At 36.1% G+C, this 20,404-nt stretch overlaps 1 protein-coding gene across 1 annotated transcript in view; it reads right to left on the reverse strand.

The window, feature by feature from the left end:
- Positions 1-20,404, reverse strand: part of LOC104542758 (roundabout homolog 1-like) — a gene marked incomplete at its 3' end in the record, with an annotated part of 81,255 nt that overhangs the window by 54,996 nt on the left and 5,855 nt on the right. The gene's annotated exons all lie outside the window — the stretch shown is intronic.

The raw sequence follows: 20,404 nt of genomic DNA on the forward strand, positions 1-20,404 counted from the left end.
CAGGACCATATCCTTTGAAGTCAATATTACTACCTTTTCACAGAAGGAAACATTTTTTTTGAGGCTTCATTACTAGAATTCGTTCTTCCTCACCATTTGGCCAAGCCCAGGCCTAGGAAACTCTAGTTCCCTCCAATCACCCACTATGAATTTTATCAATAGCTGTGTGATTATTTTTCTTTTTGGGAGAGTAGACACGTCATACTGTGCTTGGCAAACCACTACACAGGGACACAGTTTAACAGAATAATTGCATTCCTAAGTCTTGTCAAGTAAGTGGCATTAGTTTTAATCTAAATATAAATAACTCAAACGATAACAAATATAACATTCTTACTCCATCCAGACTGAACAAAGGATACAGTGATGCAAAAGTACATTACAACCAAAGAACTCTCAGGATTTTGACAAAGCTATCTGTCACTCTTGCTACCTGCAACAACCTTGTGTCAACAGTAAATAGTGCCAAGAATCTGCAGCAAGAAATATATCCCCTGAGCCACGGACCACAGATATATGGACATCTGCTACTGAATAGTGGCTTGGTTGTTAATGCTGCTTCAAAGTGAGGTGTGATTTACTGTTAGATGCTAAGGAATGTGAGTGTGCTTACAGATTGGCAGGCACAGCACCGCCACCAAACCATTCATTCCTCTCTGTAAGGTCTTTCATGCTTTTAAGACCTTTTTAAATGGTCTGACGGAAAATGGGTCATCTACTTTGGGACAGAGGGATATACCTTTCTCAAACCCACTTTCTGCAATGCTATATAATAAAATGAAGGGAGGGAGGATTTTTTTTTTGAGGATTATTGGCTCTGTCAATGACCAGTAGGTCTGTCTTCTATTTTTTCTTCTCAAGTACATCTACTTTCCATTCTGGTATCTTAACCACTCAGTGGCTACAGTCACAGGCATATGTGTCCAGCTTGGCTCAATATAACATAATACACAACAGGCAAAGCTCCAGATTGATACAGAAATGTAGACTGGAACCAAAGCAATAGATATAGAACATTTTACCACTGTTCTAGAAAGAGGATACAATTTCTGGATGCACCAAAGAACATCTGTGTACCAACAAGACTGAAGTATGTTGCAGATTTCACATAATCTGAATTTACCAATCCCCTTCCCTACTGAAGCACTCACATTCCAAATATTTCAGTTTAATTATTGAGCTTCCTGGATGCCCTGGAATCAGGAGATATTGATGCACCGAAATAGGACAATTAAGGACAAAATGTCTCTATCACTTTAACAATACAAACTAATACAAAAGAATGATAGGACTCAATGAAGAAATTATAGAATAATTTATGGTTGGAATTGACCCCTGGAAGTAATCTAGTCTACAGCAATGAGATGCTGTTGAATGAATATGTTCTCTTGGATGAATTAGGTCTCTCACACAGACTTAGTCTAGAAAGTTTATTAAAAAAAAAAATAAACAGACAAAAATACACCTATTGTTGGGTGTACAAAAACCTGAGAAAACATGCCTCTTGTTTGTTCTTAGATGGGGAACGATGTCATTCTTAGTCATTCACAAAAGTAAAAGATCAATCCTTTAGCCTGCCTTCTACTTTCAACAAGACTTATCTTACTTTTTACCTGCATTCTCATACAGCTTCCTTACTACATTCCTCTAAATACTGATGCATCGAAGCTGGACTCATGAAATTATTATGGTTATGGGAGCATTAAAATACTACTCATATACACTGAAAACCTTACATATACTTATTCAGTCTATGCTGAATAAGGCATGATGCAACTTCTTGTGTTCCCAAGTAGCCCTCAAGCCATCCAGATACAGTAAATAATGTAGTGTAAGTGGCTGGGCTGAAACTGTTTCTGCTGAAGTAAAATAATCTTCTCAATTTACTTTAATAGAGACTTGATCTGGCTTGGAGCCACCAGTCATATTATTACTTCCTTTTTTTTTTTTCTTTCCACTTCTCCAAACTAAAGAACAGAAAAGAAGGAGAAACAGAAGTTACACCAAGTTACAAAAAAACCCCATATATGCAGTTCCTAGTGCCAACAGTACATGAAAGTGCATAAAAGTTTATTTGCTACACCACAGTTCTATTGTCACACAATAAAAGGGGTGTTTTGACCATCAGTAAGAAGGCTCCTATTACTGCTGAAGATTGTATCACTCGGACAAACTAAGAGATATATAAAGAGAAGTGCTCTTAAGTTAAAAAAAAAAATCAAGTGAAGTGATCTCAATAAACCATAAGTGCTTTTCAAGTCTCCAAGACCTTGTGTATCTAAGAGGAAAGCCTATCAGATAGCACCTCAGATGGCTTTTAGCACCTCTGAAGCAACAAAGAAGTCCAGTACTTGCATAATAAAAACAAATTACTTCAGTAATTTCTACAGTTCTTAGTCTCAGATCAGCTTTACAAGCATAGTACACCTTGTTTGTAAAACAAGACCTTTCACAAATTAACCTATCCATAATAGAATGTGAATGTCCTTAGGAGGACATCAAAGGTCCAGGCCATAGATACATCAGAACAAGTATTTTTTTCTCCATTTAGTATGAATTGTTTTGGCTCTAACATCACACAATGAAATGCTAACAAAATGTAATCTGTAAGAGATTACTCCATAGATAGTAGTCATGTAATTATTTTTGCAGCTGTAAAGTAGATACATGCTCTGGGTATTTTTTGCCTCAGGCCCTGGCAATAAAGTTAGAAATTTAAAAATTTCTTCCCTTTCTGAGAAAAAAAATAAATACTTTTTTCTTTTCTGTACTTCCTAGTCAAGGCTCACTGTAAATTGAGAATACATTTCCTTCCGAAGATATATTAGAAGCATACTTTGCAATCCAGTAGAGCATGTGCTTTCAGTCACCACAGGGTCAAACTTCACTACATGCACCCCCTTCTACATGTATGTAAATGCAACTAAAACAGCTAAATTAAGACGATGCTCACCTTTTTTCTTTTTAAAAACAAATTCATCATAGAATCTTCAGAGATATAAACCCACCTCTTCCTCCTACATTTCCGGCATACCGTGGGTAAGTTTTTCTAACATTGTGCTCTAATATTTTCTAAAATACAATGAATAATGATCATAATTATTGTCATTGCATAGTTAGGACAACTCCATGATCTTGCCCTGTGAACTCCAAGCTCTTGTGTTTGTGCTGAAAACATTTTGATGCTATGCTTGCTGTACTAATCAGGTTCAGGAGCAACTCTTTTAACTCCACTTTAAAAGTCAGCTTCTTTTACAACTATTTAAAATCATGCAGTATTCGATCAATAAAGCAATTGCACTTTCCCCAGACAATATTTCCCAGAACAGAAAGGAACTAGCAGTCACTAGAGGATAATTTTTCATTGGCAAACAACATAAATAGAGACAGTATTTTTTTGTCTAAACTGTAAACAGCACTTTTCAAAATGCAGCACCTGGTGTTTTTTTCTCAAGTTCTTTGTTGGTTACTATGAAAAAAGAGTAGGGATTCATTACTGGATGAAATGGGAGGTAGATAGGCAGAGTTTTTTGGCATATACACACTGCAGATATTTAAGAAATAATATTGTTAGAGTTTACCATTAAATAACTGTGATCTAGTTTCAAGACCATAAAGAAAAGCATATCAAAACACAAGAAAAAAAGAAACCAACCAGAAAGCTTTAGTAAATAAGTGAAAATACAGAATTTGTAAGGAACACACTCATTACCATCGTATGTTGTGGATATCATGCCTTAACAGAGGGTATCATTTAAGAACTGGAAATAAGAAAATCTCCCAGAAATATTGATTAGAAATCTACTCTAGACAGACTGGCTAGACACTTCACGCTAGATCAGTTCAAAGCAGTACACCGGAATATTCTCAGGCTCCCTAATCAACAAAGGTATTACAGCTACGATCACCCAGAGAACAAAAGAAGAAAGGGAAATGAAGACGTTTGGGGTGCAGTTCACAATCAGATTAAGACAATCTTAATCCACTTCAATTCTTCTAAAAGAGATCATCTTGACTTGCTTCCCGCTAACTTTCCCGCATTGCCCCAGACAAAGCACGCTATTTTGCAAGGCTACATGTTGGAGAGACATTGGTGAGCCACAGTGTCACACAATTAGACAACCAAAGAGCTCCCAACAATTTCCATTCTTTCAGCATGAAGATGATTTAAATGTTTCTTTGTATTGTAGCACGTGCCTCAAAAATGGGGAGAAGTGAAATAAATAGAAGAAATGCTCATTCCTCACATTGCTTTATAAAACAACCAGACCTCAACTAATGAACAAGTTTCCTCCCAGAAAACAAAAAATATGCTGACATCAAACTATATGTCAAAGCTGAGAAATACAACCCTACTAAAGGCCCTGCCTTTTGGTTAGTTTTGTTATATAAAATACATGTAAAATATTTAAATTTTTTAATACCCACCAATTCTATTACTTTAATTCTTGTCAATTTATAACAAGTATTTCAATGTTTCTCTTCTCTCTCCCTAACAAAACAACTGTATTACAAAGAAAGTTTCCATCCAATATGAGGAGCAAAACAACAACAATGTATACTTGCTGTAAAATGCTTTAAGAATAGAAAAATGACAAATGTGATTCAGGAGATTATATAAATGTTCTAATCCCATTAATCCATAATCAAAGATAATCCATATCCATAATCAAGACTGAGTTGTTATTCAAAAGCAGAACAGTTCCTATAATTTATGACCAGCAATGATCTCTTTTTCCCACTACCTACTGAACTTGTAATTTAAACATATAGGCACACAGCAGACATTTTTGGCATTCAAATATACTGTAAGACACTCGTCGGTTGGAACAGTGATTCAAACCAGGTGCTTAATTTTAATTACAACTAACTTAAGCATCAGCCAGAACTATAGTACCTTGTTTTAAGATTTTTCTGGCATGAAATTTATACAGATGTCAGAATACCATTTTTAATATGTGCATGCACCTAATTAAGTTCAAAAAGAATAAAAACCACACATGATCTAAGACAATATGGGCATTAACAAAAATCTATTTAGAACTTATTAAGCTCTTTCAGAATGTTAGCGGCTGACCAAAAACTCGACTTTTTATAAATAAGAACTATTATTTTCTGAATACAATGCCCTAAAAGTTCCATGCAGTCATGTGAATTTAAAACAAAAACTAGTTCCCTGAAAAAAAAAATATTTATTTTGATGTAAAAACCAGTTTAACACTGGCATTAACTACAGTACTTAGTCATTAAAATGGAACCGAAAGAGTAGGGCTATAGTCAGCAATTACTGTTACGATTATCTAAGATCACTCACATAATACAGGCAATAATTTTATGCAGTGACCAAGTTCAGCAATATGGTATTGAACGTTTCAATATAAGTCTACACTTTCATAAAGCCTCCAACAGGTAGGTACTAATTTCATCCGGCATCCATCCTGCCCAGGAGCCCCTCACTTTCATCATTTTCAGTTCTCATCTGATTCCTACCTTGAAGCACTTTGACCTCAGCCACTGGATCTCACACCACCTTTCTCAGTCAGACTAAAGAGCATTCTACGGGCAAGCAGGTGATAATCGGTTCAGTGTCTAGATCTCTAATCTTCTTTCAGCCTTCTCTGAGCTTCAAAAGTACTGAACGCCAGACACATGGCCTAACAGTTTAACTCTCTCCCAGAGCCCGCCCTCCTACGACACTGTATGTCCCTGATTACAGCTTTACAATTCCCATTGTATCGGTTTCCAGATATAGGATACTGCTCCATGCAAAGAGATGCACTATAAGGTGCAGTTAAATGTATGAAATAGCAGCAGTGAAATTAGATCACGTTTCCGAAACGTTAACGAAATGTACCCCCTCAATGACTGTAACCTTTAAGTTGTTTCAAAATGTATTCTCTCCAAAGAATAATGTTTTTGATTGATTGCTTTTTATACAGCACCTCCAAACTGAGATCTTAATATCTACTGAAGGTCAATAGTTTCCTCCTCTAAAAAAAATTGTCATTCCTTGTTATACTATGTAATACATTCTAGCAAATGTAACACCTGCACACTTCTAAACCATTAATGTAGAAAGAAATCAACTAGTGCTACATTCACTGGATGACATCTTTTAAAAGGTGCTAATGACAAATACAAGAGATATGCTTGAATCAAGCAATATGCCATGCTTCAAAAGCAATTAAACAATGAGTCACTTGGCAATAAACATACTGAATCCATATAAAGACAGTAAAATAAATGTATTTATCGTTATTCATTATTTTTCATTCAGCCATTGAGAAACTTAGAATTGTTAATATAAATAAATGCATGCTTAAGGAGCAGGTTCCAAAAAAGCCTTCGGTAAAAAACACTGGCTGAAAGTTACTGACAATAATTACAAAAATTTATGGAAGCCACTAACAACCAGTCTGATTTTATTTCACTAGTTGAAGATTTGGGCTCTAAGTATTGCCGGGAATGGTACTGGGCAACATAGCTGTCACCCCATAACAGTATTTCCATGCATGGAAAGAAAAGTGTAAATGAATTAGGTGATGAATTAAATGACCAAATCTTATACGTCATATAAAGAGTAATTTTAACTCCTGAGAGAAGGATAACTGACAGGTCTAAGAGAGCATGCTGCAGCACTGGGAATCCTAATTAAACCCCGAAGGATCTGTGATGCCTCAGGCATGCGACTCTGAGAGTGTCCCTTACATTGATTTAAAAGTGGAAATAGATAAGGAGAATGGACCTAATTATTAATTTGATTGACTGTGTACAAAACGTGATCCCCCTCAACATCTTCCACATATTATGGCCTGGGACAAGGCATTTACTATCTGTAAGTCAGAATTTACCTCCTGGAAGAGTGGATTCATTGGTACTGCAATACTGTCCTAAATACTTACGGTTATTTGCTTTTTAAATTAAAATTATTATTATTTTATTGTACATTTTATTTTAGGGTTTTGGGGTTATTTGGAATCGTTCTTCATTTCAGACAATGTTTTTAGTGTGACTTACACAGCTGATTTCCAGACTTAAGGACACAAATCAAGGGGTTTTAAACAGAGCTCAAAGAAGACTTGTGTCTTTGCGAGATCTCAAATTAGTCTTCCCCATGCAAAGAAGGGTTTACATAGTTAAATCCAAAAATTTGGGTGTATTCTGTAAATAAAGGGTTTTCTTCTGCACATTCCAGGTCAAGGTCCTGATGTCCAGTTTGCAATGAACTGTTAGCTGCACTAGCTTTCTTCAATGCAGATTATAACAGAAAAGAAAAATCAGATTAAGATGCTGCAACGAGACCTTGTCTTTGCCATCCAGTTAAAACATAAAGAGGCATCTGAAATGACAACAGAGATACAAGTACCAAACAATGAAAGAGAAAAGTTGAGAAGACACTTCACCAAAATGTCAGTGTTTGTCTTAACTATTTATCTAGTCTTACTTGACAAGTAAAATTACATTCTCTTTAAGAAAGAAGACACAAACCAACCCAGAAATGCCAGTGTAACTCAAGACTCCAGGGAGAAAAATAATGGACAGAATACAGGCAGCAGGGACAGTAGACATTTACCAGTCTTCAATGCAAGATTAAAGCTGGGATATATATCACTGGCAAATGGAGCCAGATTACAAGGGATTGAAAAGTGTTGCTGCCAGACAGCAAGCTACATTGACTTGAGATGTGGAAAAACTGGCTCTCTTCCCATAGTTTCTAAACTGGAAAATCCCTCACTAGGACAAACCTGAAGGAACCTTATTTGTTGTAACTTGTGTTGTTAAAAGAGAAGACGTAAATATTCCAGGAGCTTGTCAACGAAACTGTGGCTGCAGTGTTTCTGTAGTATGGGCAAGACTTAAAAGGCTGATGCTTGGACAGTCACTTGTAATCATCCTTTCACTCTGAAGAAGCCAAAAACTTACCAGAGGAGACATTTTCATAGAACTAAAGATTCAGATGCCTGCAATAACAATGTTTCTGCAGCATAGCCCTAAATCTGCATATGTGTGATGCTACAGTTTTGCTAAGGCCCTGCCTCAAGGCAACAATTTTAGCCGTGTCCTTTTGCTCAGCATTCAAATTTAAGCATGTTATAACTGTACCACTACCATCAACATTTTTTGAAAGGATCCTATTTCCATTAAAAAAAATCCCCATTACACTGTTAAAGTAGTGGAAAAAATGACATTTAAATATCAGAGAATATACAGTGTCATTGTCACACTCAAACAGCTAAGTCTTTTCTCCTTTAACATTCTGGAAAATGATATTCCACCATTACATCTGAGGTCAAGCCCGAAACATCAGTCAGAAGGTGCAAGATGCAGGCACTTCATACGGCTGAGTGGCTAATCCTAAATAACAGCAGAGCTAAGAACAGCATTTGTCGGCACCAGACAGCATAGCAAAGCCACACTGCTCAAAAATGTAGCTGAACTGTTATATACACTTTTCTTCTGTTGTATTGTTCTGTTGTTATTACATACAATATGATTCTGTTGAAAGGAGCTACAGACTACAGAACTCCACCGTCTTTTCCCACCTCTCCGGACTGCTATACAGCAGGGTATACCTTAGTTAGATAGATTATGTCTCCTTAGTTGTAATCTGCATGTCCAAATGCATGAATACATAATGGTAATGTTAACTTATTTCTTTACCTCCTAAAACCTTCAATATGTAAATTGACAACAGATTGCCATAGTGGAAACAGGCAAACTTTTTAAAAATCACATCTATGCCAAATATCATATACTTTTCAAACTACTTTTGCTGGTTTTAGAAAATATTCCAGGAAATCACCTCAGGCTAAAATGGCAGACAGTTTTATACAGAGGTCATAGAGAAATATATTCTTCATCTGATTCAATTAACTGCTTTGAGTTAGATCCCAAACAGTACTGGCAAACATTTGTTCTATTTCAGGCACATACTAAGGTATGAATCATTCAGCTCTCTCAGTATAAAGAGGCACAGCACAATATTTTTTTATTACTTAGAATTTGAAAAATCTTTAGACAGAGGTCTTTAAAATTTACAAAACTAGACCTTCATTTAGGCAACCAAAGGCTTCAAATACTGTAAAATTCTACCTAGAGCATTACAAAAAAGCAAAGTTAATGGCTACGACAATGAAAAATGGTATTGTAAGCAAATGGACATTACCAGAGTCACCAAGCTGGAACTCTGAATTGCATCTCTTGGAGATTTATACACTATCATAAATAGCAAAAGACAATAAAATCATGCCAAAAAGTACTTCTGCATTTGGACTCTTACTCTGGCTTCAATCCCTATGAGATATTCAAAGGCACCATGCCAATTGATCAATATGTTAGTATTTAAAGTGCAATAAGTGCTACTGAGTAAAAATCAGAGAAACACTGCCTGTTAGCAGAGTCTGTCTTATTGCTGGCAGGAAGGAGTGCACTAAGTTTTGGATCGCCCCACGTGGTAATACAGCAGCCAGAAGTCTGATGCAGAATTAACAAAAGGAAACAGAGGGTGATGCTCAGCATGAACACAAATGCACATAAAGCCAGTCAGATTTCATTATTGAAGATTTTAATTTTGATTAAATGCTTCCTTTTATACTGAGTCGCATTCATTGTTTTCAGCCCTCTGTTTTCATTAATACTTTGATACACACAGAGCACTAAGTTGCATAACTTCAGTGTTGTGGCTAAAGATAGCATCTTTAATAAGGGCTACGACAGAGATGCTGGCATCCATCACTGCCCAACTTCGTCAGGCTGTGAGGCACCACAGGCTGGTAGGGGTTTTGCGGCATGTGAGGCAATGCATCTGCACTCACTACCAAGAAAAGGGAAAGTGGGTAACTGTAACATTAGCTTAGGCTGTTTGAAATAGGAACTTATAAATGCATTCCAGACAAAACAAACCAACCTAACAGAAATGGCTGTGACAGTCTAAAAGGATCAAGGCAGTGAGTGCATTCGGTGGAAATGTTGCTTTCACCTTTGTTTTACACTCTGTGAGAAACTGCAGTACAGTGCAACTTCTTAAAAACTTCCCAGGAAGCAATGGTGGTAAAGAAGTGGTAACTTGTAAAATCATCAATTTGACTGTTGGCTTTCTTCCCCCAGTTTTTGCTATCTGTAACTCCCAATCATGAAAGTTAAGTTTGGACAAAATTCAAGAGACCACACTTTTTCGTGATTCTATAAGAGGTGAGGTACCATCAGAAGAAATAGCTATTCTTGATTTACCTTGCCATTACAAGCCTGAACTGTGAGGTGCCATGTGAGGTCACCTACAAAGACCTATAATCTCCATTAATATCAGTCCTAAGCAGCCCATATAGGTTAATTCGCTGGTAAACCACAAGACTTTTAGATTTTCAATAAGAATTGTTCCAGAGACAAAAAGAAAATGTGGCATTGTATGAGACTGGGATTCCTTTATTTCTCTATGAACTCTGAATATAGTTAAATTTTCAAGTCAGTTCAGAGAGAATTGCTTCTTTTCTATATGTTTAAGCACAAAAAGTAAGCTTGAAAACATTATGAGACTTGATCTAGATTATCAATAGATACATACAAATGAAAATTATACATTTTCAGGGCAGTTTTAATAAGCAAATACACATTGCGACTAATTTTGTTCAACAGGATACTGAGAAAGCAGTGAATTTGCAAGACAAAAGCTGCTGGTAATTTCTAATAATTCTCTCAGAAACAACTGAGTTTAGGGAAAAAAGTCAACCTCAAAACACTATCTGAATTGCGAAAACCCTTACACTTGTTTTACTGATACGCTGTGAGAACACATTTAATACATTTTTACTGTTCTAGGACTTTCTAGCAAACAAAAACTCCAGCCGGTTTGATGCTGCTTACTTTCATCATTAAACACTTTAAATCTTACTGGTGAATGGCACTGTAGAGGTTATTTACTATTTCTCATTACTGTTTGTGTCTTTAGTGAGAAACAACATTGGCTTCAGCAGTCTAAAATCAGGAAAGATTCCAACTTTGGTTTTCCCACCCTACCTAGTACAGAGAGGCTGTATGAGGCATGTCAGAATTTCAATTAATTTGTTAGGTTCCTGGTCTGCATATTTATGTGAGCCTCTAGTAAATACACAAGGTATGATAAAGAAATGAAAAATTTTGCTTTCTCTTGCTTCTCTTCAAAAACCAAACTCAAACACTTCTATTGGGTTACGCTGCCTCCAACTACTTGCTGTAGACAAAATCTTCTTATTAATATCCACTAATCTTATATTTTCCTCTGGCCATTTCTTTTAGCTACCACACTATGGCTTGTCTACCAGTTCTCCCAACACCACCATGCCTTTCCTCCCACATTTCCACTAAATTACTATGGGATAAGAGGAGTTGAATTCCTACTGTCAATATTTACATACTGTTTGACTGGCCAGGAGACCAAAAAGACATGTAAGTTTTAAGTTCACATTTCAGGTTTTCTTTCAGTGTATGCATGCATTTATTAGATTTTGGCCAGTGAGTACAAAGCCCACCATGAGCAAGAGGGCTAAGGGAAAGGTTACAGAAGCCTTCTCTTGTCAGAAAACAAGAAAACGCCAAACAGCTAATATTAATCTTCAAAGTCACCATATTAATTTATATATGAGTATCTAAAACAAAAAGAGACATTATCTTTGCTAAAGAAAGTGCTTTGTTGTCGCTTGCATGTTTGAATGAAATTGCTTGGCAGCTTTCAGTAGCTTACCATGACAAATGATTACTCAGAAGCTTTCCTGAGCTTTCAGACTGAGGCACGACAGTTACTTTATGTAGAAAATGCTTTTAAATAGTAGACACTTCTAATGTTTATACAAACTGTAAGGTGCATGTAAGTACTTGGTTTTCAGTGCTATATTTCTTGTTTGTTTTACAGAAATGAGATACTCAGAACTGAAATACATAGTGTATTACATGCACCAAAAACATAATTCACGTACACTACAGCTAAATGTTAAAATATACTAATATATTTTGTATTTGCTAGGGGGAAGGAGTATATCTGCTGTTTCCTTACTAAAGACATAGTGTAATAGTATTATACACCCACAAATCCATTGAATCAATGCCTCTAGTCTAAAAAGGGAACCCATGAGAATGACATACTAAGCTGGAAAAAGAACAGAAAAGTGAGTGCTTTTACCAGTAAACAGAAGGAAGTAGTGCCACTCGAATTTATTCCCATTTCTGTGTCAAACCTCTGCTTCCACTGTAAATCAGTATGAATAATGCTTAGGTAGCCTTTGTTATTTTAGCACGTAAAACTGTACAACAGACAAAACTATCTGATCTCTCAGAGGAAAATTTTTTGAAGAGCAAAGTGGTAACTCTATACATATTCATTTAAATAGACCAGTAACAAATACCTCACTAAATTCTGCAAGGTTCATGGAAACAACTGGGACTTGTGTATACATCATTTGGATATAGGCCATTACCAAACTATCTAGAGAGTTAATCAACAGAGGACACTCTCAGCAAAACAAGACTGATGCTACATAATCAGAAACACCAGAGTTGTAAACAATGGAAATGCACATTATTCCCAAACAGTATAAATAATTTAAGACTTCCAAAACAGAAATTAATCTACATAGCATTTGAAGCACACAGAACCACCAATTCAGACAGAATAATAAAAGGTAAGGGAAAAACAGATGGATAATTAAAAAGATATGCTCCAAGTGGGAATACACTTAGCTTACCAGCGTTGATAACAAGTAAAGAAATAAATATCACGGAAATCCTATTACATGCACATATATTTTATTTAACACTTGTTTTTCAGAAGGGATTGTTTTTTTCTTTTCCTCTGGTGTGATTGGACACTGAACCTCCTCTATCCATCAACATCTATCTGATTAACTCTTCAGCTCTTTGAAGCTTCAGTATTTTACAGGGCATTATTTGCAGAGAGATGGAAACAATCTGATTTGCCCGTATTTGAGATGGGCATTCTTCTTTTAGCTCTCACTGCCCTAGAAGCCCATACCCTTTTGTCTCGAGATGAAGTCTCAACAGCTTACTTCAAAGAAAAGAGATATTCATGGTGTCTTAACCTCTCCTTTGAAACTGAATCTCTCGATCCAATATCATCTAGCAAGGCTAATTGCATATTATGCAAAGGAATTACTATTATTTTAATAGAACCCACCATAGAGAAATGATGAAAGCTGAGGCACTGTTGTAACAAGCTTTACACGAAGACACCACTGCAAACACACTATCAAAATGAGTATCTTGCACAGGTAAAACAGAAAAATTTCACAAATTATCTTTATAACCTTAACAAATACATTCAAATATCACCCAGGTTATGCTGCAAAGAAAACCTTGGGAGAAGAGAAGAAAAACAAAAGAGAGAGAATGAGGAAAAAAAAGAATATAGATATGAAGAAGGCATGTAATTTCATGGTTAGATTTACTATATATCTTTCATCATATTAACTCACTGTACTCACTATTTATTTTACATTGAGATCTCCCTCTACAAGTTTTATATTCTCCTATAATACAAGTCCAAATCACTCTACAAGTTGATTTAAGATAACACAGAAAAAACATGGAAATGCAACAGAGGAACTAATCAGAAAATTTCACCATAAAGAAGGTAGATATGTTTTCGTTTTCATCAGACATTCATATTTAAGGCTGTCAACCATTCCTACCTAGGAACCCAAGCCACATACTGTAAATATCCTTTACAATTCCAGGGCAAAAAGTGGACAGCTACTCAATTATTTGACAATGTTTATCCACTTAGAAATTGAGTTTTTAAGTTTTAAAAGCCTAGTGATAATATTTTTGCAAGTCAAAACACTGATGAACCAACAAGCAAGTTTGTTTTTTTCCTTGAGATTACTTCATCTTTTCAAAACCTCTCAGCTCTAGGAAATAATTTTCTACCTCACAGGAATTTACCATAGCAATTTACTGGAGTCCTCCTTAGCAGTGTACATACATACATAGTTAAATAACATTAACAGTAACACTAGACGTGGATCTTCGAAAATGAGTGGAGTTGGCATATTGCAATCTTCTTTTGTATGCAAGAAGAAACAGTGCTAAAAAAATTACGAAGAGAGTGGGATGTGCATAAGTACAGATATGACCTAAACAAACAAAAAAATTAATAAGTCTTACTACATTAAACAACTTCTACTGTAAGAATGTAAATTGAAAATTTGCACCTTAAATCAGTTCCATGATTTCCACCAACACAAAAATAAGAGAGAAGTACTGAAATCCAAATTAGAAAAGTGCTTAAGCATGTTCCAATGTTTCTGGAGCAACAATGAGTTTAAGATATGCTTAAAAGTTAAAAGTTTTCTTCAGTAAATGAAAGACCTGTCAGTTTTCCCCATAAATGTTGAAAACAGGGACAAGATCTTCAGTCTTGTTTAAGTACAAGTATAGTGTTCAGGTAAAAAAAAAACAAATCCAAAACCAAAAATACACCACCACAAAAAATCCAAACCCTTGAATAACACTAACAATCACAATTTTTATAGAATGGGAGTTACCTTCTCTACTACTTTCTTACATGAGAGTGGGGAAGTACAATTATACCAGTTGCACTGAGCACTGCCTCATGTCACCTGTGATTATACACCAGGGCCCATGTCGGATCGTCACCACAAAGCAGCAGTTGAAACCGAAGTCCCTAAGGCCTAGTATGCAGCAAGAAGACCCAGCTTCACATGATCCTACTGTATCATAAAATAAAATGTGTTTAGAATTTATACATGTTTACTTTAGGCAACATGATCAATCATGAACAATCAATCATGTTTTTAAAGGCAGACACTCTTCAGAGATGGGCTGGATGTTACTTAGTAAATTTAATTATATTTTCATGTGAGTCAATGTTAGTAGCACCAAAGTTCAACAAACATTGAAGCCATCATTCAGTACTTTTTAAGACATTTTATGTCAGGTGTAAAAGTTTGGCCCAAAATATTTGATTGAAATGTTTTTGAGGAAAAAGCTATGAAAAAGAGCAAAGAAAACAAGGTTAGTTTCAATTAAACACAGAAATTAATATCTAGCACAAAATAACACATTATTGATGTGGTAATTAAAATACTGTATTCTGAAAGATAAATACATTAGCAAGCCAGAAGGATCTGGCCTTATTTTATTATACTTTGATAAAGAGGAAACAGAGTTAAACAGATGGCAGTCAGGATTTCTCAATGAATTCAGCATCTGTGAGTACATGTTGCAGAAATGCCAATTAAAATGTGTTCGAGTAAATTTAAATCCCTTGCTGATAGAATGTAAGCCAACCTAGGTGGCTTAAGATCAAGGTTAAACTTAAACGTCTGCCCAACTTGTAGCAAGTTGGCTCTCAAATGGTTCAGAAATTCCCAGTGAAATAACAAAACAGTGTTCCTATTGATTTGTATTTATTTACATTCGTAACTCTCTTCTTGAGCATTACGTTGAAGCAAAAAGGAAAAAAAAATACTATGTGAATCACTGGACAAGTCTCAATTGAAAAAAAATCTTCTTTGATTTGAAAAGCTTCTGCAGAAATGTTCTGCAGAACTTTCCCTTTAGGCAGTTTTATGAAACAATCATTTTAGAAGTGTCTTCATAATTTTTATTAACCACAAAAACCACTTTTTACTTTCCTTTAATCTGTCAGTGACCAATTACTGAAGATCTTATATATGGCCGTCATCCAAATTTTTCATACAATGCAAAGTGAATGTTGAATATTATATAGTAAATTCTGTACAGAAGAGGCTACATTGAAAAGTTAAAGCAGTGCTGTTAAGCAACCCTGTAGCAGTTCTAATTCAATTAGGCATTCAACTGTCTTGCAATAAAAAATGTACAGATATGAATAGAAAAAAAAACAGTGCCTTTGGTATAAAGGAATTAAAGAAAAAATCATCCAAACTTCAAAACTTGGAAAACTTTGCGTTTGTCATCTATTTCAAAAATTAAAAAAAACAAACAGTTTTAGTAGGTCTGTATCCAAGAAGGGTGAGTATCCACTCTCATGAGAAAAGAGAAGGCATTTTTGTGATGTGCTGAGCCATCCATAAAAAAATGTGGTATCACTGGCTGAACTGGGGCAAACGTACACCAAGTGAAGCTTGGATCTCTTGCAAAGCTAATCAATTAAGTCCCTTTATACCTAATCCATGTGCGCAGCCTTTTCCCATACCAATTATTTCATGCTGGCAGCATTCTGTTGAGGGAAAAGCCAGACAGAAACTATAAAACATACAACACAACAGCAAATGAAATTAAATGCCTGAAGTGTAAATTACTATCTAAGAAATGAAATCTGAACTATTCATGCATGCATACATACTAGTAATAAATTAAATCATGGTAGTCAGGGAAAAGACCTAAATGTCATTAGGAGGAGTGCAGTGGAAATACTGGTGCTCCACTAAGCAACTATAATATGAAAGCTTTCCTTGAAAGTGGGAAAACAAAAGGTTTATCACTGTTTTTCACAACAGCAGGAATAAAGTGACCCAGCAAGAAGCACATGCATCCCTATGTATCTTTAGATTATAGAAATCATACTGGATTTTGAACAGTCCATTACTTCAGCAAAATCGGTTTCTAAGGCACTTCTGCAAGACTGGCTGGGGAAGACACCCTCATGGCTTTTACAGAAGGCCAATGCTTAACAGAACGCACACAAGGAGCCTGATTTTCAGACCTATTCATCACTGAACTACTGAAGCTCTGGCTGAGGGGCATTGCTGAAAATCAGGTCCCTAAGCACTGTAATAACAATAGAGAATGGTATTGGAGAAGAAAGGAAATACAGAGCCCCTGGAAGTCAGGGTCCACAACAGACATGCTTCCTAAATTGAATTATACATTAGGTAATGTCAGCAGAATTTTCAGATACAAATTTAACTAAGGACAGTACGCTACTCTTGACTGCCTTGTGATTTGTAGTCTTTTATTGCAGTATAGAGTGACTGCAGTAGGAACAGTAAAATACTAAAATGTTAAGGTAGTCAAAGGGCACACAGCACAACATGACTGACTACATAATTTACCTGGAAAAGATGCACACAGTCCAAAGTATGGAAAGTTGTCATTCAAAATACCACTACCAAGTAAAAATAAAACAAAAAACCTTCTGAGCACAGGCAGCATTCAGCACAGAGGGAGTCTGAGGGAAGGAAAGACAGATGGACAGAGTAAATTGCCACTGCTGAAAATACGACCTGATACATACTGAGGCTAAATGAACAACCGATGGTGTCCACTTCAGGTCTTTTCCGTCCTCTATCTTTACCTTCTGGAAGAAGCATTTTTGCTTGACTTCTGTGAAAATAGGATTTTAAGGGAAGAGCAAATTTCAACAGACAGATGGAACAGCCCCAAAAAGTCAGATTTTCCTTAACCCCCTGCAGGAGAGCACTAGTGAAGATGAAGGAGAGGTCTGTGTGCTGTGTTCTTCTTTTGTACTTTTTTGCACTTCAGTTATTACTTCTGATCGCACCTGTGCTTGATTTCAGGTATTGGCTCATTTTCCAACCCTCTTCAGAGGCTTTGAAACTTCGCACTTAGAAGTTTTACCAAAGTCAGGACAGCCCCATTCCCCAATCAGTTTATAGTGGCTGAATGGCACATACATCACAGTCAGCTACAAGATTTTTGAAAGTGGATTCAGACCTTTTAATAGTGGGAATATCTCTAGCTTCACAAGTAACGAGTTTTGCAACTGATGCTTCAGACATACTTGTCTCAAAGGCCTTGGAAAATGAATGACAGAGCACCTAATAGGGTGGATCAGGCCCTAGCAGTACCCTTCCAAGCACTAACCCTCACAGTGACTGTAATGACACTCAGATGAGATTCTTTACTCCAGCTTGCAATGCACAAAATAGTATGACTCAACATCTGTAACTCTCTGCAGTTGCACAAAGAATAACCACTTAAAGCTAAAATCTCAACTAAGCAGCTTTCACTGTTTTCTTTTGTAACTGCTGCTCTATTTATTCTGAAGAGGTGACCTTCTAGTAACCTTGTTCTGTGGCTATGAATGAATGGAAATTTGAGTTTGACCTCACTTTATGACCTCTATAAAAAGAATTATACCGCAATGATTTTGTGTCTTTATGTCAGCATATCAGATAAATATTTTATTCAATTGCTAACTGGATAATGCATTTTTGAAAGAACTCACAATGCTGAATGTATTTTAACAGTATATTGCTAAATGAAGCAAAAATTCAACTAATTTTTAAATATTTAAATATATCTGACATTTTAGAAATATTGGACATATTTGCTTTAGGGAAAATACATTATTCATTACAAAAGTTTTGGCTTCCATCAGGAAGCAGTAAGTATGAATAATATATCTTTTTCTAATGTCTTTTTATGTACACAACAACATCAATTTGCACCTAGCTTAAAAGAAATCTAAATTACAGGTAAGCCATCTAATGTGTCCCTTACTACCTTCTGGCAAGCTTAGTCTAATCAGAGTTTTTCCACTAAATTACCCCGATTAACAGAAATCCTGCACAATTACACCCCGCTCTCTAAAACAGCACATGATCCTTGCTCATGTGGGTAATTGCCAGGGTGGAAAATTGCAGTGAGGATGATGGTACAGATGTTCTTTTTCACTTGACCAAACAAAATGAAAGAAAACAAAGAATTCTTGTTTCGTAATGACTTCTATTTAAAATGCACTGTTTTATACACATTCGCACACACATAAACAAATACAATAGGAATTTTCAACAGATTTTTCTAACAGAAGATTACATTCTTCTGTTGACAGACGGTACAGGAAAAGATTAGGTGTTAAGGGAGAGAAAGTATTCATAAAAGCATCAACATGTGAAATACAAACGTTCAATGTTTGCAAACTACAAGAATGTACACTATGTTATCTATTAAGTTCAAGCTGTTGAAGAGGTTTTCAAAGTAGGGTAGATACACTGGAGAAAATCTTTTTCACTTGTATGGCAAGGCAAAAGACAAGCAATCTGAGCACTGACAAGAGAAAAAAGTTTTGCCTGCAGTCGTTATTACTGCTACATTTCCTGGTCCCCATCAATGAAACCAGAAATTGCACTTTAAGAGGATGAAGGTAGGTCATCATGAGAAATGTCCTGTGTGTTTATCAGACACTGTCACATGAACCATGCCCACAGAAGGGGCATCTCATGAAATCTGTTTTCCAAATCTTACAACCCCCTCCCATCCTGTTTTTCTCACTCCTCTGTATACCTTTGGAAGCTGTTCTCCCTTATGTTTGTTCATTGATATTCTACCAAGTTGTGGTTTGTTTTTTTTTTACAATTATTTATGTTACATTGCACCCAAAAACCATCATTAAGTCCTGTTGCTGTTAGTTGAAGTTTTTTAACATTTAGGCAATTGTGAGAAGTACCCTGCTTATTCTCAAATACAAAACAAATAAACAAACAAGCCCTAGCACTTACTTGCGTTGACATCCATTTGCACCAGTTTTCATTTATGGCACTACAGAGTGATCAAGATTTTTCTGTCACAGGGAAATGCAACAAGAAAAGGAGACACAGAACCAGGAAAAGGTGATAAAGAGCTTAGGAGAGCCACTGTTTGAAGCTAAACGCCACAGAACCCCTTTGTATAAGCAACAGCAGACATTTCTATCAAAAGGAATAGCTTAACACATATCGGAAAAAGAGCATTTGGAACAGAACTTGTGCTAATCTGAGAGAATATACCATGGGCAGTAGTAGAAACCAAATTGCCCTCCTTTACCAACATTGAGAAATATCTGGGCTGAAGATCTTCCACCACTGTACCCACGAGACAGGAAACTGAGAGAGAACATCCGGATTACCAAGAGGCATCTAGGTCACACTAGGACAGCATGCTGCTATCACCTATCTCGAGGGCTCCATTACATCTAATCCTACTAGTAAGGAAGGAAGAATGACTCAGAGTATACAAGGTTGGGGACTGGATCAGATACCTTCAGTCTCATTTCTCAAAAACTTCATATGTTTATGCATCTGGATTAAGAGAAACAGCTGGAAATAATCAGTAAAATTATCAGGACTTTTAAAGAAATGCAGTATCTATCTGATGGTTCACAACTAGAGTATCTTGCAAGCTGTGTAGTTGTTGCATGAAAGCTTGTTGGCACTTTCTACAAGTCCTTCCATTACTGGTTCCTAACAGCACCACTGATCATTTCTTTCAGATGATTCCATAATTACTGCCTACGTACACTGCTTTGCTATCCACTGTAAATATCATTTGTCAAAAAGGGAATAAACATCCATGTATGGTATACAACTAAATATCAACCATATTTTTTCGGATGTCTTTTGACAAATCACGCTAAAAGCCATCTGCTCAGTGTTAGGGTAGACAGAAGAAACACTAGAGAAACTGTCTTTCC

The sequence above is a fragment of the Mesitornis unicolor genome, unplaced genomic scaffold (assembly GCF_000695765.1).
Source record: "Mesitornis unicolor isolate BGI_N332 unplaced genomic scaffold, ASM69576v1 scaffold52176, whole genome shotgun sequence".
Lineage (NCBI taxonomy): Eukaryota > Metazoa > Chordata > Aves > Mesitornithiformes > Mesitornithidae > Mesitornis > Mesitornis unicolor.